This window comes from Onychostoma macrolepis, chromosome 23 (assembly GCF_012432095.1).
Source record: "Onychostoma macrolepis isolate SWU-2019 chromosome 23, ASM1243209v1, whole genome shotgun sequence".
In the NCBI taxonomy this organism is placed as follows: Eukaryota; Metazoa; Chordata; class Actinopteri; order Cypriniformes; family Cyprinidae; genus Onychostoma; species Onychostoma macrolepis.
The window spans coordinates 22,610,152-22,628,880 of record NC_081177.1 but is presented as its reverse complement, the minus strand read 5'-3'; the positions used below and the strand labels follow the sequence as shown (position 1 = coordinate 22,628,880).

The 18,729-nt window shown below is 36.9% G+C and overlaps 1 protein-coding gene across 4 annotated transcripts in view; it reads right to left on the bottom strand.

The window, feature by feature from the left end:
- Nucleotides 1-18,729, bottom strand: part of sulf2b (sulfatase 2b) — a 150,855-nt gene that overhangs the window by 77,198 nt on the left and 54,928 nt on the right. For 3 of the 4 annotated variants that reach the window (XM_058763125.1, XM_058763126.1, XM_058763121.1), the window contains exon 3: nucleotides 14,511-14,571. The exons of the other annotated variant lie outside the window; for it this stretch is intronic. The gene's annotated coding sequence lies outside the window, so the exon portion shown is untranslated. The remainder of the gene's footprint in view (nucleotides 1-14,510; nucleotides 14,572-18,729) is intronic. 4 annotated transcript variants of the gene reach the window in all.

Here is an 18,729-nt window from a genome sequence, read left to right as displayed (position 1 = left end):
AAGACGTTTCAACTTCTGAAACGTTGCCTTCACATTATGAATTATTTTCTTGTTTTATTCCTGATTTATAAGTTGCTTTGGATAAAAAAATGTCTGCTAAATGAATAAATCGTATTATTATCAGTGTTGAAAACAGTTGTGCTGCTTAATATATTTGTGTAAACCATGATACTCCACTCCACCCCCCCCTCCCCCAGGATTCTTTGATGTATAGAAAAAATATATATACAGTCTGTTGAGTTATATATATATATACACATAAAAAAAAAACAGACATATAAATAATTTGTGTGCAGCTGTTGTCAAATGAACTTTTGATATGTTGGCTATGATTATTTCTAAGCATCTAACTCATCAACCTACTCTTCACACACACACACACACACACACACACACACACACACACACATGCGCGCGCCTGTGCAGTGAGTCATGCTGGACAGCCACAGCATCACTGCAGCACTTGAGATGAGTATGATAAAACTCTGAGAGCTCAGAGCAACAGATGTTTGCTCTGTGATGACAGAGATTTCTGCAGAAATGTACAGGGTGGAGTCATTTAAACCTTTACAGAGATTCTCCCCTGTGAGTATCGACTGAATATTGATACAGAATGATCCAGAATTCCCATGCAAACTTAATTGAATAGTCCACTTTGAAAATAATACTGCTGCAAGAGGTTATTGAGGATGAGAACAGACTTGCTCTATGGCCAGTTCTCAGCAAACAGTGTCATTTGAGAAGCCATGACTCTCTGATATACTGTAATAACAGGACAAATCAGACTTTTAAGAACAGAAAAGTCACATTATTTAACTGATTAGTTTGAACAGTTTCATGTGCAAAAAATAACTAAACAAATAAAAAAAATGATAATTGTATTTTTAATTACAATTAATATAATTTATTAAAGTTGTTTAAATAGTTTTTTTTATATATATTTAGTTTTTAAGTATTGCTTGAAAAAACCTTATTCTACCCAAGTTTTAGCTGAAATTACTTGAAAGTCCTGTGTGCCCATGAAAGAGTAGTTTGTTTTCCATCTAAAGGGAGAATAAATGTTAAATTAAAATTGTGTTTTTAAATAATTTTTTAAATATTGCTTATTTTTTAAATATCAACCCCTACCTAGATATGTACTTTTATTAACATTAATACATGGTTTAGCTCTTTCTTTCTTTCTTTCTTTCTTTCTTTGTGACATTTTCTCATAATTAGACAATATCATCATGTTAATCTCATTAGGATAATTATTCAGTAAAAACAATTAACATAAAAAGATTGTTATGTTATAAACAATCTCATTATGAGTACACCTACTGATCTTGATAACTGTATGAAAAAAAAAAAAAACCCTTGGTCATTATTTACTGTTTTTTATTTTTTTCTTGGCCTAAAATGTCATGACAGTGAATTAATAAATAATTTTGTTCTGATCTTCCAATCTGTAACAAATCAACAATGAAACAATGAAACCTTTTCAATGTAAAAGGTTTAAATGGTCATTAGGCATTTTTTTTCTTAACATTTTCAGGCTCTGACAATGCAAGCTCAAGTCCAGATTCCTGATCTCATTCCCTCAACATCTTTCATCATTTCCTGTCCTCTCAACACAACCGCTATGAAGAAAAGCGGCAAAAAGGCCTAAAATAAAAATGATACTGGTGCAAGCCTTGAACAAATCAATCAGATTCCTTTTCATACTATTCCAGTTTGAAATTGCCACAATTTTCCGACATCACGGCTGTGCCCTTGGCGGAAAAATGAAAACCACAGATCAATTTCAAACTAGCCTACACAAACACACAGTACTCATACACAAACTGTACACACTTTTCTAATCTGATGCTTCTACCTCTGTGCAGTAACAGGCTCACACACAGACATCAGTTCCACATCAAACACACACACACACACACGGCGGGCAGAACAAAGGCAGACATCAAAGAACCATCAGCAGAGCTGGTCAGATCCTTTTATCCTGTCGCAAGTCCAAAAATGTTCCCAGGAAAACAAATACTGCACTCAGAGCAGCTGTCCAGCACAAACACAGACAGCACTGAGATTCAGCACAGCTCTGAGATCAGATCAGTTGATTCACTGAATAAATTTAAAGTCTCGTGTGCCAGTGAAATGAGAGGAAAGTGACAGACTCAGACACTCTGTAAACATCCTTAATTCTGTGTGTGGGCAGGATTGTTTTCCCTCTTAAAAAAGAGAGAAAAGTAAAAAGAAAAGAAAGAAAGAAAAATCTTTCCGCATATCTGAAAATGCCCCCAGAGGAACAAAAAAACCTGACTAAACCTCACTGCGAGAAAAGAAAAAAAAAGGCACATTATAGAACTATATAAAAACAAAACAAAAAGCAATAAACAAACAAACAGACAAAACAAAACAACAACAACAAAAAAGATTTCTTTCTGGATGTGAAAATGTCCCCCAAGGAATAAAAAAAAAAAAAAAAAAAAAAGACAATACCTCATTGTGGGAACAAGAAAAAAGCACATATCAGAACTATATATACTTATATATATATATATATATAAAAGAAACAAAAATTTAATTAAATAAATACACAATCATCAAAAAACAAAACAAAACCATACAAAAAACATCAAACAACAAAACAAGAAAGGACAAAACAAAACAAAAATACATAACAAAAAAACACCAAACAAAATCATGTTAATCAAATAAACAACAAAACAAAAAGTGCTAAACAACAACTAAAAGTAAATAAAACAAAACAAAACATCCTTAATTCTGTGTATTGGAATAATAATAATAATTAAAAAAAATTCTCTCTGGATTTCTAAAAATGTCCCCAGAGGAATAAAAAAAAAATTGACAATACCTCATTGTAGGAACAAAAAAGGCACATATCAGAACTACATAAAAACAAAACAAACAAACACAAAACAAAAATAAAATAAATAAAAATTAAACACCAATCATCAAAACAAAACCATAAAAAAAACTAAAAAACTAAATCACCAAACAAAACAAAATCATACAAAACAAAGAAAAACAATACAAACAACAGAAACTAAACAGAAAAAAATTTGCATGCATGATTAATGCATTTGCCACAGTGTCATAGTGTCGCAAATGTTGTGGGACAGGGAAACAAACAGAGCAGAGCTGACACACAGGAGCGGGCGACAGGGCATAGCCTGACACTTGTGTGTGTTTTTCTTTGAGCGTGTGTGTAACTGCAGGGTCACTCAGGCATGCAAGAACACAATCACACCTCGAGGGACACCTGCCAAGCTCTACTACACGCAAAGGAATAAGGTCTTGAACACAAAATATACCAATACCTAACATACTGATTTATACAAACAGACCCCAGCATTCCACTCTGTAGTTTGTAGGATGAATTTAAGAGCTGTGACGTGCGGAGGACTTCTGAAACGAGGAGGACAGGCCCAGCTGACAGAGCAATCAGCCAATCATAGCACAATGTAAGCACAGTTCTCCCCCACCCCCGCCCCACATTCCTGCCACACTTTTTAATCTCATTAACACACTAAATGATCTCATATTTCAAGATATTTATTTTATACTGTCATTTATTTTCTTCTGAATTTTAAAAGGCAGAGTTAATGACTCAATTCAAATACAAAAGCCAATGCTATAATAACGGCCTGCTTTTAATAGCTTAACATGTTTGTGGGTATATCATGTGTTCATAAGATTGTGTGTGTCTGTGTGTAGTGTGCCTATAAACTACAGGCTATAGTCTGCTCATAAACACACACACACACACGCACACACACACACACACACACACACACACACACACACCAGCTACAGGATCAGGTAGCTATTGCTCAAAAAATAATGCCCCAGTCTGGCAGGACAGATTGTGTAATTATATCACAGTCTGGAAGAAGAGAGTAAGAAGTGTGGCCTGATAGATGGAAAGATGTGTGTGAACAGAGATAAAGGAGAGAGACAGAAACAACCGATAAAGTGACAATCACACAGTGATTCAGCATGACAAACACATCACCAAGCAAAGAAAATAGTGTGGCGAAGAGGAAACAGATCACGACTGGAGGAAGAACAGGACTGTGTTGATCCATCACTAGGATAAAGCATGCAACTGGACTCTTTCAGTCTGAAGTCTTTTATTATACTATATTATATTAAAATACAGTAAAACAGGAATATTGTGAAATATTACTGCAATTTAAAATAACTTTTTTTCTATTTGAATATATTTTAAAATGATGAAAATAACTCTAATATTCTCATTTGATGCTCAAAAAACATTATTTTCAGTGTTAAAAATAGTTGTGCTGCTTTATTTTTGTGGAAACCGTGATACATTTTTTTTCAGGATTTCTTAATGAATAGAAAGTTCGATAGAACAGCATTTATTTGAAATTGAAATATTTTGTATCATTATAAATGTCTTTACTGTCACTTTCAATTAATTTAATGCATCAACTAAAAAAAATCTTACTGACCCAAAATTATAGTGTATCTGGTAAGACTGTGAGCATTTAATTAAGACATTATTACAAAAATGAATCAAAATAAAATATTCAAAATTTTCAAGAATTTATTGCTGAGATGATAACTAGAGGTCATGTGACAAGAAATGTTACATGCTACTAAATTTAACGTTTTCATACAGTACATACATTGCTATATACTATACACTATTTCAAAAACTCGCTAGTAACACAGACGGAAACTTTGCAGACTTGTACAGTACAACAAAGTAACTCCATCTATCTTTCTTCATCCCACACAGTGTCCAAAGCCCACCTACTGCCTCGGAACAAACCGACAGCGCTTAAAAATGATAAACTGTGAACAATGTGACTCATGTTGTGGTGATATAAGCATGCATCTTCATGTTAATCATTTGCTACAATCCTGGAGCACAGTGGTGTGTGCGTTTTACATGAGATTACACTCGGATTCATGGAAATCAAGCGTGTTTTAGTGGAAATGCAGAGAGACAGCGGTGCTAAGATTAAGTCCTCTTTTAACAGGAGTTAGAGTTGTTTTATCACTCTGTACAGGATTCACAAGATTAAGAGGTGAAAGAGGTTTATATTTAATACCCATAATTCACATTTTGGTGAATGTAAGTAGTGATAAAAACAGTTCTGATCCTCTTTTTTGTTCCAGCGACCTGTTGAGCTAGATTTGAACTTCTATGTCTGACCTGACAGATTAACAGCGCAAGAACCAGGACAAACACAGAGGTGTTACACAAGAGCTCAATAATGTTAACAGGTGCACACACAGAAAACTCTCTCTCTCTCTCTCTCTCTCTGTGTGATTCAGCCATTGCCTCCTCCATGACCTCTGCATGATACAAAGCTATGATCACATCCTGTTACCCATCATCCCTCTCTCTCACCCCCTGTGCCCGAGGCCCACATTAACCACGGCAAATTGCCCAGCCATAATTACAGCTCATTCTCCGCCGTGCCGTTATGCTTTGGGTCAGTTCAGCGCTTAGATTTCAGAATCACTCTCTCCTGGATGGCAAGAGAGCACTTCAAATGGCAGTTTAAAGGTCTCGGTTTTTTAGCAGCCCATCAGAGTAATTTTCCACACTTTTTTCTTTGCTCGATTCCATATGTGCTTCTGTGATTGCACAGATATAAAGAGCAGGATAAAATAAGTGTATAAAATATCTATCCATCCATCCATCTATCACGCATCCATGCAGTCAGCATTTACAAACATTTCTGAAAAAAAATGGGTCATTGTGAAGAGCTCAGTGAATTCAAGCATGGTACTGTGGTACTAATGGGAGCAGTGGAAACCTGTTCTGCTGAGTGACAAATCACGCTTTTCTGTTTGGGTGATTCGTGGGTCTGGGTTTGGCAGATGCCAGGAGAGCATTAGCTGCCTGACTGTATTGTGCCAGCTGAAAAGTTTGGTGGAGGATAATGGTATGGGGCTGTTTTTCAGGGGTTGGGCTGGGCCCTTCACTTACAGTGAAGGGAAATCTTAAAGTGATAGTTCACCCAAAAATGAAAAGTACCCCATGATTTACTCAAAACAGTCTTATACACCTCGAGTCATGCTAGGTGTGTAACACTTTCTTATTACAGATGAATATAATCGGAGTTATATGAAAAAAATATCCTGGTTCTTCCAAATTTTATAATGGCAGTGAATGGGGGTCGATATTTTGAAGCCCAAAAAAGTGCATCCATCCATCATAAAAAGTGTTCCACGCGGCTCCAGGGGGTTAATAAAGGCCTTCTGAAGTGAATCGATGTGTTTGTGTAATAAAAAATATCCAGATTTAAAACTTTATAAACCATAATCTCTAGCTTCCGCTAACTGTCATGCGCATGTTCACAAAAGAGTGGCGTTCCAGCGGATGACATAGGACTTAGTGTAAGCTCCAGTGAGAACTGACAAATGCAGAAGTGCAGAGGAGAAAGTAAAACAAAACACCGGTCATGAATAAGAAGCACAAAACGAATAATGTCGGAGGATTTTATATAAGTTAAGAGGAGACTGGCTCATGCTACACCTACGTCCTACCTCATCCACTGAAACGCAACTCTCTCGTGAACAAGCCTACAATAGTTAACGGAAGCTAGAGATCATGGTTTATAAAGTTTTAAATATGGATGTTTTTCTTACACAAACACATCGATTTGCTTTTGACACATCGAAGGCCTTTATTAACCCCCCGGAGCCGTGTGGAGCATTTTTTTTTATGATGGATAGGTGCACTTTATTGGACTTCAAAATCTTTACTGACATTATAAAGTTTGGAAGAGCCAGGACATTTTTTAATATAACTCTGATTGTATTCATACAAAAGAAGAAAGTCATATACACCTATGATGGATTGAAGACGTGTAAATTATGGGGTAATTTTCATTTTTGGGTAAACTATCCCTTTAATGCTTCAGCACACCAAGACATTTTGGACAATGCTATGCTTCCGACTTTAAGATTTAAGTTTGGGTAAGGCCCTTTTCTATTCCAGTATGACTGTGCTCCTGTGCACATAGCAAGGTCCATAAAGACATGGTTGGATGACTTTTGACTGATCCACACAGAGTCCTGATCTAAAGCCCTTTGGGATGAACTGAAACAGGGATTGCAAGCCAGGACTTCTCATCCAACATCAGTGCCTGACCTCACAAATGCTCTACTGGATGAACGGGCAGAAAGTCCACAGAAATACTCCAAAATCCTCTAGAAAGGACTAACTAACTAACTAACTATCCGTCTGTCTATCCATACACCCATCCAAGCATGAACTTCCCATGCTTCCCTCAAAGCATTATTCAGAATCTTTCTCTTTTGCTCTCATTCTGTGAAATTATACTCAAAGATGAGAGCGTGAGATACAGCGAAATGCAACACATCAGGCTGCACATGTGCACACGTGCCATTTCCTCCCCACATCTATTTGCTCGCCCCGTGAATTCTTTCAGCGCTTCTTCCATTCATCTGTCAATATCCACGGTTAAGAGGGAGAGAGAAGGCATTGTGATGAAAAATAAATGATGTGATGAAAGTAAACGAAAGCTGCAGAACGGAGGACATATAGGGATGAAATGTGGATGAATATCTAGCAAAGTCCACCGCAAACAGCTCATCTGACTAATGGGAAGTGTGTATGTATGACAGCTGTATGTTACCGCAGTTGTATTTTTAGCACTACACATTGAAGAAGAATCTCTAGATAAGTAAAAGCAGCAGAATAGAGAACAGCACTTATGAAATATTAACAGCATGTTAAACCGTATCAATCTGAAATGTTTCAATACACAAAATAACAACTAAACCTTTGGAGACAAAATGAGAATTTTGATTTCATCACATCTCACAGCCTTTCTCAATAAAAACAGTGTTCACGCTTATTGAAAACACATTACAAACACAGAACCATTATTGGGCAAGCTATTCAAAACAGCTCTCGCTAGATTTGGAAGCAATCATTTTCAGCACCAATCAACCGAGCTTCAAAGTTCATGCTTAGCATAAAATGTTAATTGATTTATGGACGCATTAACCTTGCATTTGAGATATTTTTCCAACTCCCACAAACACACAGTTGCTAAATTCAGCAAATAGTAGCACACACCTATCTGAGTGATCTCTGAAGAGGTTAGCGTTTCCTGCAACAGGCATAGCAGATTACAGGCACTTAACTGAAGTTCCTTGCTACTTCATTAGCCGAGAGTTGAGACCCTTTATCGCTACTTAAATCTATTAAACAATTATGTTATCAGCAAGAGAGAGAAAGAAGGGTTTTGTGGGAGATTTTTGCCTGCGAGCACATACACTCATGCACACCCACATACTCACAGACACTTGAAAGGCTTATATTTAGTACCTTGACAACAACAGAGTGCATATTCTGCTCATGTAGCCCTCTCTAACTTCTCCTGCCTCGGTTTGCGCACTCCTTCTTTCTCTCGTTATCACTCTGGGCTTTGAGTCAATTTGAAGCTGTAAGAACAGAACGTTCTGAGCAGAATTTGTTAAATAAATATTCCAAACTTAATTGGCCCTACACACACACATAAGACGAGACACAAAATAGGGTTTAGGACTGGCCATATGTCCTCGAGTCCTGCCGTCACCCTTCATTATACTCTGCCAGATGTCTGTATGTGGTTTAGGAGCAACAGAAGAGTTTAATCTGATGACCTACAATACACTGAAAAAGATTTTTGGAGAATATTTTAAAAGTAAATATGGTAACACTTTGGAATAGGGAAGACATATTCACAATATACACTTTCAGTGTGTCATGGTTTGTACCACTTGCAAACGCGTTGTGTAGTTATTAATTTGCCCAAAGCCACAAATTCAAAATTCAGTTTTGTACGATAAACTAATTATGATCTACTGAGAAACTATTGAGAACCACTGTGGTACTGTTTTACCTCTTCAGAAACCTCTCTAGTTCAGTAAATTAATTCAGATACTTTTCTAACCATTCTGTCTGATTCATTTAAAAGAACTGGCTCAAAAATCATTAACTAATCTGAACTGCCAACAGACACTTGCTTGATTGCTAAAATATTGTCAGAGAAAATGTAATGCTGTGTTTGATAACACTGTCACTGATTCAGAAAAACAGCTTCATAGTTTCAAGAACTTTCCCACCTCACTATTGAGAAATGTAGATAAACTAATAACTGCCAAACACTGGAGACACATGAGAAGGAGTAAGTCTCACGTGGCTGATCCATAATGAATTTCTGCAGGAACAGATTCATGGTAATCATCTAGAATGTCGCCACAGTGGCATTTCTGGAACAGTATGTGGCCTTTTATTGACAAAGCTTAGTGTCTCCCACTGACAAATCATTGAGAATGAGTTAGGTGACAAAATCAATGACTCTCTCTCTCGCTCTCTGTCTATATTTTATCAGCAGGGATGGTGGAGGATTGGATGAATCGAAAGATTGGGAACTGGCTGCTCAACCTGTCAATGGGTAAAGGCGGACAAAAACACTTTGGAAAAGAGAAATTTTGTATAAAGATCTTCTGTAAATCTATAATAAAACTCATCTAATTCATATCCAAAGAGTTAAGATTACTTTACTAGTTATAGTATGAAATAAACATGAATGAACATCAGAAGGTATCTTGTTTCAACCACAGAAAGATGTCAATACACACCATTTTTCAAGTTAAAGTCCACTGACGTTAATCTACTCTCCTCTCTGGTTTGTTTGTCAGACAAAATGACAGATTCTACATTATGATTGGTCAGATCGCCTGTCAATCAAACTCCTTGTGAGGGGTCAATTGGGAGAGTTTAAAATAAGAAATAATCACATTATGACAAAAATACTCAGACTGCGAGATAATATGTTGTAAGTATGAAACATAAAACACAACTGCAAGATAGTCGTAATTGAGAGTTGCAGTTGTGAGATATTAAATGTATAATCACATGTACTGTTTTTCAGCAAATGTTTGCCTGCAAAATCCTGCCATTTAAATACAAATCAACACATTTTCCAAACACAAATTTTGCAACGGGTTCAAGTTGGCCATGTGAACCAAACTAAAGCAGCTTGATTTGAAAATGCAACTCTTTAGACAATTTTAGACTTTTTAAAAACATTTTTATATTACATCACAATTGGGAAATATAGTGGAAATGTGAGATATGATAAAGTCATATTACAAGATTTAAAGCCTCAATAGTGAGATACAAAGTCACACTGTGATTGCATGTGACTGCACCTTAAGTCACAAAACTCACAATTACCAGAAAAAAGTTATTATTTTTTTACTCTGAGTTGGAAATGGGGTCAGAGGTCAGGAAACAAGCAACTTTATATAGAACTTCACCTGGATACAAAGGTTTTTCCCCACTAACCATATTTTCAGGCTATTGTTTCAATATCCCTGTGGTTTTGAGGGAAGGTCACTTCTATTACAGATCCAAACATGACATTTGATACATTATATGAAAGGAAACAATGGCAGGAATAACAATAACACAGCGTTAAATCTTTTGATGGATGTCTTTACCAGGGTGTGCCACAAGGTCTAAGTTCTTCCTGCCATTCTAGTGACTTCCTACCATTTCCCCCTTTTTTTTACCTTTCTTCCCACTCCGTTTGTTTACCACGCCACCTTTTTGGACGATAAATACTTGACGACAATCCAAATACACTCAAAATGCACAACAAAACCTCCATTACACTATGAAATGTGTTTGAAACTGAAAAGGAATCCGAGGAGGAAGATTTCTGAATAAACGATTAAAAAACCAGACCAATGCAACACCAAAGCACTGAATTAATTTGCAGGTGACCGTTTTCTCTTCATTGTAACACCTTCTGTCTTTTGGATTTTCATAACCTGTGTTTCAGGACAGCCCATGAGGCATCCAGCTGACCTCCCGCTGGCTTTCATAAACTATGAAATTTATTAGATTATGAAATTTATATAACCGCCACAGAGATCTGACAGGGATTACCTTATGTGAGTGCAGTGAGCCGTGCAGTTTCATGAATTAAACCACAAAACCCCTCCACATTGGATTATTCAGATTATTCACACTCAATTAACTGTAGGGGCTGTGCTGTTTTAATAAAGAATCAATATTAACAGATGGTCTGATGTTTAATAAGGCAAAAGGGGAGGCTGGTTATGTGCAAACAGATGTTTTTTTTTTGTTAAAGACTCTCTCCCTTCCTCTTTACCGACCCTCCGTGCTTCAGAATAAGAAAAAGATATGATAATTACACTAAAATCTGAATGAACAGATGGTTTGCCTTTTGGGAAAACTGCCATTTTGAACGGCTTCCCTCAAGCCAATCCGATTGGGTGTCTTGTTGAAAAGATCCCTCCATTTTTTAGCAAAGGTTTGCATAGAGGAGAAGCAAAGAGCAGAGTTTATTTCATTTAGACTAATGGCTGAATAATGGCTTTGGTCTAATACTAGAGGCTAAGGTTTGTTCGGCCATCCATTTAAGAAATGCCAACAAAAGAGGGAATTAAAACAAATAGCCTGTATTTTCCTGTCCATTTACACTGCTTGTTGTACAATTGAATCGCAACTGTGCCTCATACATGTAATTATGGTAATTAGAGTTTAGGCAGTTATGTACACAAGCCCACATCTGTGTTGATCTTCGAGGGAAGATGTTGAGCTACATTCGCTGTGCACAAATCACACACTGTGCAAGGGTTGCCATGTAGTTCAGATAAGCAGGCTTGCATTGTGATATCAAACTGACAGCGTCTGGAAGTAGAAAATAAAGTGTTAAAATAAAATAAAGAGTATTTCCATTAATAATGACCAAAAATTATACAATAGTTATCTGAGGTCTGTCGTAGATGATCAGTTTACACTGCATTTTCTGTCAAATGTAATGTGTGAGATGCAGCCAAAATGTTTTACAGACCTCCTCCAACATCCTACTTTACAAGACCACCAGATCAACAACCTACACAATGCTTATAAATGTGGTTTTAAAATAAATATTGTCCTTCTGACCTTTCTATTCACACTGATTCACTCTGAGGGCAACTTTGGTGAGAGTTTCTCACAGTTATTTGACTTAGATGTGTCTGTATATGTGTGAAACAAACTAAGTAGGAAAGATATATACAGTAACAGGAGAGAAAGTGAAAAATAACACACTAGTAATGAATACAGAAAGTAACTTAATCACTTTTCATTGCCATCACTGGATTCTAGAGCAACAAATACTTCTGTACTTAAAAGCAGGATGTTTGGGCAGGACATACTAAAGGGCTAATCCATTCAAAAGAAGAAGAAGAAGAAAGAAAAACAGACAAGAAGCTTTATATTCCTTATTACAATAAGTTAAATTCCACCCATGAATCATGTTTTTCTACTTATATTATAGGACGGAGCATTCTCATTCTGTAAGAAATCTGACTGGACAAAAATGTATGTAGTGCAGGATGAGTCATCGTTCTCATATTTCTCTTCCATTATTCCAGAACAGAAAGACTGTCTGCAAATTTGTATGTGTGTATATCTGCTAAAGCCTAACTAGTGTCAGCTTTTAGCAGCATACTAACATATGTGACCCTGGACCACAAAACCAGTCTTAAGTGTCAATTGAGATTTCTACATTATCTGAAAGCTGAAAGCTTTCCATTGATCTATGATTTGTTAGGATCGGACAATATTTGGCCGAGATACAACTATTTGAAAATCTGGAATCTGAGGGTGCAAAAAAAAAATCAAAATATCGAGAAAATCGCCTTTAAAGTTGTCCAAATTAATTCTTAGCAATGCATATTACTAATCAAAAATGACGTTTTGATATATTTACAGTAGTAAATTTACAAAATATCTTCATGGAATATGATCTTTACTTAATATACTAATGATTTTTGGCATAAAAGAAAAATCGATAATTTTGACCCATGCAGTGTGTTTTTGGCTATTGCTACAAATATACCCCAGTGACTTAAGACTGGTTTTGTGGTCCAGGGTCACATATAGATTTTAGTCTCAAACATGGACTACAAGCCATAAAACGTCAATGTGGAGATAATGATAATAATAATAATAATAATGCTACATGACAGACACAATTTGCTTTACAAAAAATGCATTATTGTTTTGTGTGTGTGCTGTGCATGCGAATATAAGTATTATTATTACCAGTGTTGGGAAAAGTCACTTTTAAAAGTAATGCATTACAATATTGTGTTACTCCATAAAAAAGTAACTAATTGCATTACTTAGTTACTTTTTATGGAATCACACTACTTTTGCGTAACTTTTTGTCACCTGGGCTGGGCTTGCTAATGGGCTTTCAACTGTAAAGGCTCTTTTACACCAAAAGTGAAATTAATAAGCCTCAGGCAGAAGGAAGTGCCTCTTCATGTGGTCAGGAGAGGTGTCAGTGAATAAATGGAAAAACAAAGTAACTTGCGTTACTTTTTTGAAAAAATAACTCAGATATTTCGCTGTCAATTTAAAAGTAATGCGTTACTTTAGTAGTTACTTAAAAAAAAGTAATCTGATTATGTAACCTGTTACTTGTAATGTGTTACCCCAACACTGATTATTACACACATACATACTGTATATGTGTGTATCAATATCAGTTTATTAATATACAGTATATCCTACATATATTTTCATATGTGGGAATTGTTGCTTTAGCTAGAGAATTACACCATCAAAGCACCATCACACTACACAATAAATAAGTACCTGGAGCATTTGATTGCATTTAATTTGTTAATTTACTGACTTGATTAACTTGACCTATAGTCTAATGTACGGTGATGTTAATCCACCTCCACCATGTTTGGCAGGCAGCATTAAGTGGGATGGTGCACCATACGGAGGGGAGGGATGTACAGCATGAAAAATGCACCAACTAAGACAAAATTACTTGTTGACAAGAGGTACAAACTCTTAAAACTGCAGTAAATGCACAAGAGGAGTGGAGTACTTCAGTACATACTAAATACACCTAGTCCTTTTCAAAAAATACAACCTCTCCTGTTCAAAGCCACAATTATCATGGTCTGGATTCTGCAATAGACTCAGATTTAAAGCTTTTTTTTGTGCCTGGTTCAGTCACTTAGAAGTAGATGATGCTTTTGTGGGGAGGAGACATTTTTCATGTTTATGAGAAAGTTGTTTACACTCGTCAGATTGGGCCCTGGAGGCTTTGAAGCTTGTCTCCTGATAACCATTAGCACTGGCCATTTCATTTCCCTCTCGGTCAAGGCCACCTCTACGGCCCCAGTATCCAGGCAACAGCATGAAGACAAAACAAGGGTCATCGATGAGCAAGAAAAGCAGACCTCAGATGCCCCACAGCTGCCTTACAAGTCATTAGAGACTGTACCAGACAGCAGAGTATCTGTGTGGTTAGAAATACTCGAAGTGTGTGAGTGTCTGTTTGATGGTTCCTGTTTGGAAACTTTGCAGGAGTTTGATGGACAGTGTTTAGGAGGATGAAAGAGTAACACTCAACCGTGCAGAGATGGAGAGACCACAACTCACTGGAGGAGAGCATTCGATCGCTTACCTGACAAAGAGGAGATGATTGCTTGTCCAGGCAACCAGTGGAGATGCACAAACCACATAAACTGTGGAGAAACAGAAACAATAAATAGAGTCAGTATTTGCATATGCAACCAGAATTGGCTACTGAGCATGTTTCGAAAGAATATTTTTATATATATTAATATATACTAAAGTCGGTAACACTTTAATATAGGGCCCCGTTCTCACTATTGCTTATTAGCAAGCATATTAATGACATTTTGTCTGTTTATTAGCACTTATAAATCACAGATTCTGCATGACCATATTCTACATCCCTAATCCTACCCAATACCTAAACTTAAAATTACCTTACTATTACTAAACAGCAAGTTAGGAGTTTATTGGCACAAAAGTCATAGTTAATAGCAAGAATTACACCTTAAAATAAAGCCAATTATTGTGTTAATTATGGTTTCAACATGTCACTTACTTTACTGCCTAACTGCTAAACAAAGCTTCTCTTAGAACTGATTCAATTACAGTTGGATCTTATAATACTAAACAATGACCAATAATAATTTATGATTTTTATTTTCAAATTTAGAATGCAATTTACTACACAGCAAATATGTTGTGAATATGTTTCTTTAAGTACAAGTTCACATGACATGTGGAAGAAAAAAATAGATAATGTGGCCACAATTATACAATTTATCATTTTGTGGCCACATTTGATTTATTTCATTCCCTTATTTTAGTTAAATCGTAGCCACAATGTTACTTGCTGCTTTTTTTAAATGAATTGTGAACTTGCTAGCAATTTCTGAGTGATATGTTTCTAAACCGAATTTCTTTTCATTGTAGGAAGACATGAGGGATCTATCTGTGAACCTTTGGTTAATATTTCTCAGGCACAATGTGAGGTAGGACCACCATTACTGACACTAACTAATTCTTGGCAAGTTAGAGGAGGTCTTCAGACTGATTACCACTTTCTGTATCCAGCCTAAATTTCTATACACAAGACTCTGCAATCAGACGCAACTCGTTTCGTCGTATGAATCTTAACAGGGCTGCGGATATAAAAACACATTCCACCGATGCATAAAGGATGAAACATACATTAGTAAATGAGTTTCAACAACAGCAGTAAAGCACACATGCCCGGACTTGAACGGTGTGTGTGCGTTCATGTGCGCAGTCCCCCCCGTGTCCCATTTCTCCCTCTCTTTTACTCAAGTATAGAGAGCAATGGCGCAATTTCTCTTATTTTTCAACCAAATAGATCAGAAGGGAGTCATCAAAGCCCCTCCACCGAGGATAAATCAAACAGGACACGCGGAGGAAAGGCAAGGACACGCACACCCTCAGATAGAGGCAGGCAATGTCACACAAAGACAAGTGTGCGTACGCAAACTAGGAAGTGATGTCGCAGTGGCTAGTGACTCCACACATGCAGAGGAAGCTGTAAAGCCACACGCACAAATCATCACCTCTTCATTCCTTCTGTAGGATGGAGTTTTAATGGTGACAGAACAGGGAGAGAGGAAACATCTTTATGTGCAGATGCAGAAGTGGGTCTTAGTGAACTCTGCATATGAGGTGACAGAGGCTTTCTTTATTCTGTTGCTTCCGCTCTCTTCCTACTCTCTCCTTCTATTTTTTTTTCTCTCCACTCTGCCACAGAAAACAGAATATATTGTAGACCTATAATACACGTTCTCCATAAATAATATACAGCAGGTGAGAATTCAGTTTCCATATTCACTGTGCTGCCCACCCATAAATCATGTCACAGAGACATCGACTGACATTACGGATACACAACATATCAGTATAACATATCCATATCAGCTATCGTTTAATATTACAGATATTTCAATCTATAAGTATTGTATCAGCATTGGTTAATATTGTATAAACCTTAGTAGTAATAATTTAACATTCACTGTAATCCAGGTTATGTTTATAATGTGAATATTTTGCTTTAAGTGCAAGTTCACAATTTAACTAAAACTAGGGAATTGAGACGTTGTGGCCACAATATCTTGTTAAAGTTAAGCTTTGAAAATAATAAAACAATAATAATTTAATTATTTTAGAATTTTTTATTTTATTTATTTATTATTATTTATTATTATAATTAAATGCAATTTTTAGCAGATCTAATAAATAATTATTTCATACTATACATTACAATATTGTGAGTCCTGCATTTAAATTCCCTCTCCATTTATATATATACTGTATATACAGTGGGGCAAAAAAGTATTTAGTCAGCCACCAATTGTGCAAGTTCTCCCACTTAGAAAGATGAGAGAGGCCTGTAATTTTCATCATAGGTATACCTCAACTATGAGAGACAAAATGAGGGGAAAAAAATCCAGAAAATCACATTGTAGGATTTTTAAAGAATTAATTGGTAGATTCCTCGGTAAAATAAGTATTTGGTCACCTACAAACAAGCAAGATTTCTGGCTCTCACAGACCTGTAACTTCTTCTTTAAGAGGCTCCTCTGTCCTCCACTCGTTACCTGTATTAATGGCATCTGTTTGAACTTGTTATCAGTATAAAAGACACCTGTCCACAACCTCAAACAGTCCAACTCCAAACTCCACCATGGCCAAGACCAAAGAGCTGTCAAAGGACACCAGAAACAAAATTGTAGACCTGCACCAGGCTGGGAAGACTGAATCTGCAATAGGTAAGCAGCTTGGTGTGAAGAAATCAACTGTGGGAGCAATTATTAGAAAATGGAAGACATACAAGACCACTGATAATCTCCCTCGATCTGGGGCTCCACGCAAGATCTCACCCCCAAAATCCCAGAACCACACGGGGGGACCTAGTGAATGACCTGCAGAGAGCTGGGACCAAAGTAACAAAGGCCTCAAATCCTGCAGTGCCAGACGTGTCCCCCTGCTTAAGCCAGTACATGTCCGGCCCGTCTGAAGTTTGCTAGAGAGCATTTGGATGATCATATGGTCAGATGAAACCAAAATAGAACTTTTTGGTAAAAACTCAACTTGTCGTGTTTGGAGGAGAAAGAATGCTGAGTTGCATCCAAAGAACACCATACCTACTGTGAAGCATGGGGGTGGAAACATCATGCTTTGGGGCTGTTTTTCTGCAAAGGGACCAGGACGACTGATCCGTGTAAACGAAAGAATGAATGGGGCCATGTATCGTGAGATTTTGAGTGAAAACCTCCTTCCATCAGCAAGGGCATTGAAGATGAAACGTGGCTGGGTCTTTCAGCATGACAATGATCCCAAACACACCACCCGGGCAACAAAGGAGTGGCTTCGTAAGAAGCATTTCAAGGTCCTGGAGTGGCCTAGCCAGTCTCCAGATCTCAACCCCATCGAAAATCTTTGGAGGGAGTTGAAAGTCCGTGTTGCCCAGCGACAGCCCCAAAACATTACTGCTCTAGAGGAGATCTGCATGGAGGAATGGGCCAAAATACCAGCAACAGTGTGTGAAGACTTACAGAAAACGTTTGACGTCTGTCATTGCCAACAAAGGGTATATAACAAAGTATTGAGATGAAATTTTGTTATTGACCAAATACTTAATTTCCACCATAATTTGCAAATAAATTCTTTAAAAATCCTACAATGTGATTTTCTGGATTTTTTTTTCTCATTTTGTCTCTCATAGTTGAGGTATACCTATGATGAAAATTACAGGCCTCTCTCATCTTTTTAAGTGGGAGAACTTGCACAATTGGTGGCTGACTAAATACTTTTTTGCCCCACTATATATATATATATATATATATATATATATATGAGTGTGTGTGTGTGCATATAAATATATATAAATCACAAACTTGACACAATGCTGAGTGCACAATGCACAATGTCTGAATGGTTGCCAGGGCGTTGCTATGCATTTCTAATGAGTTGAGTAGTTTTTAGCATGTTGCTAGGCAGTTGCTAGGGTGCTCTGTGCAGTTGTTTACTGGTCCATTTCAGAACAAACCAAGCCCAACAGTGTTGCCAAATCCACAGTTTTCCCACGGTAATTTGACACTGTTGCCATGATTGTTTTTTTAGTTCGGGGGTTAAAGCTATTTCTCCCAACTGATACGGCTAGTCTGGAATAGCAAATTGGGCTGGTTTTGTTTCGCAGACCTGGCAACCCTGAAGACCAAGTCACTACAATATTGTGAGCCCTAAATATTAAGAGGCATATAAATCTGTGAGATTATTTTAGCTGTTTTATTGTCTGCCTAACAAAAATCCATGAGCCCAAT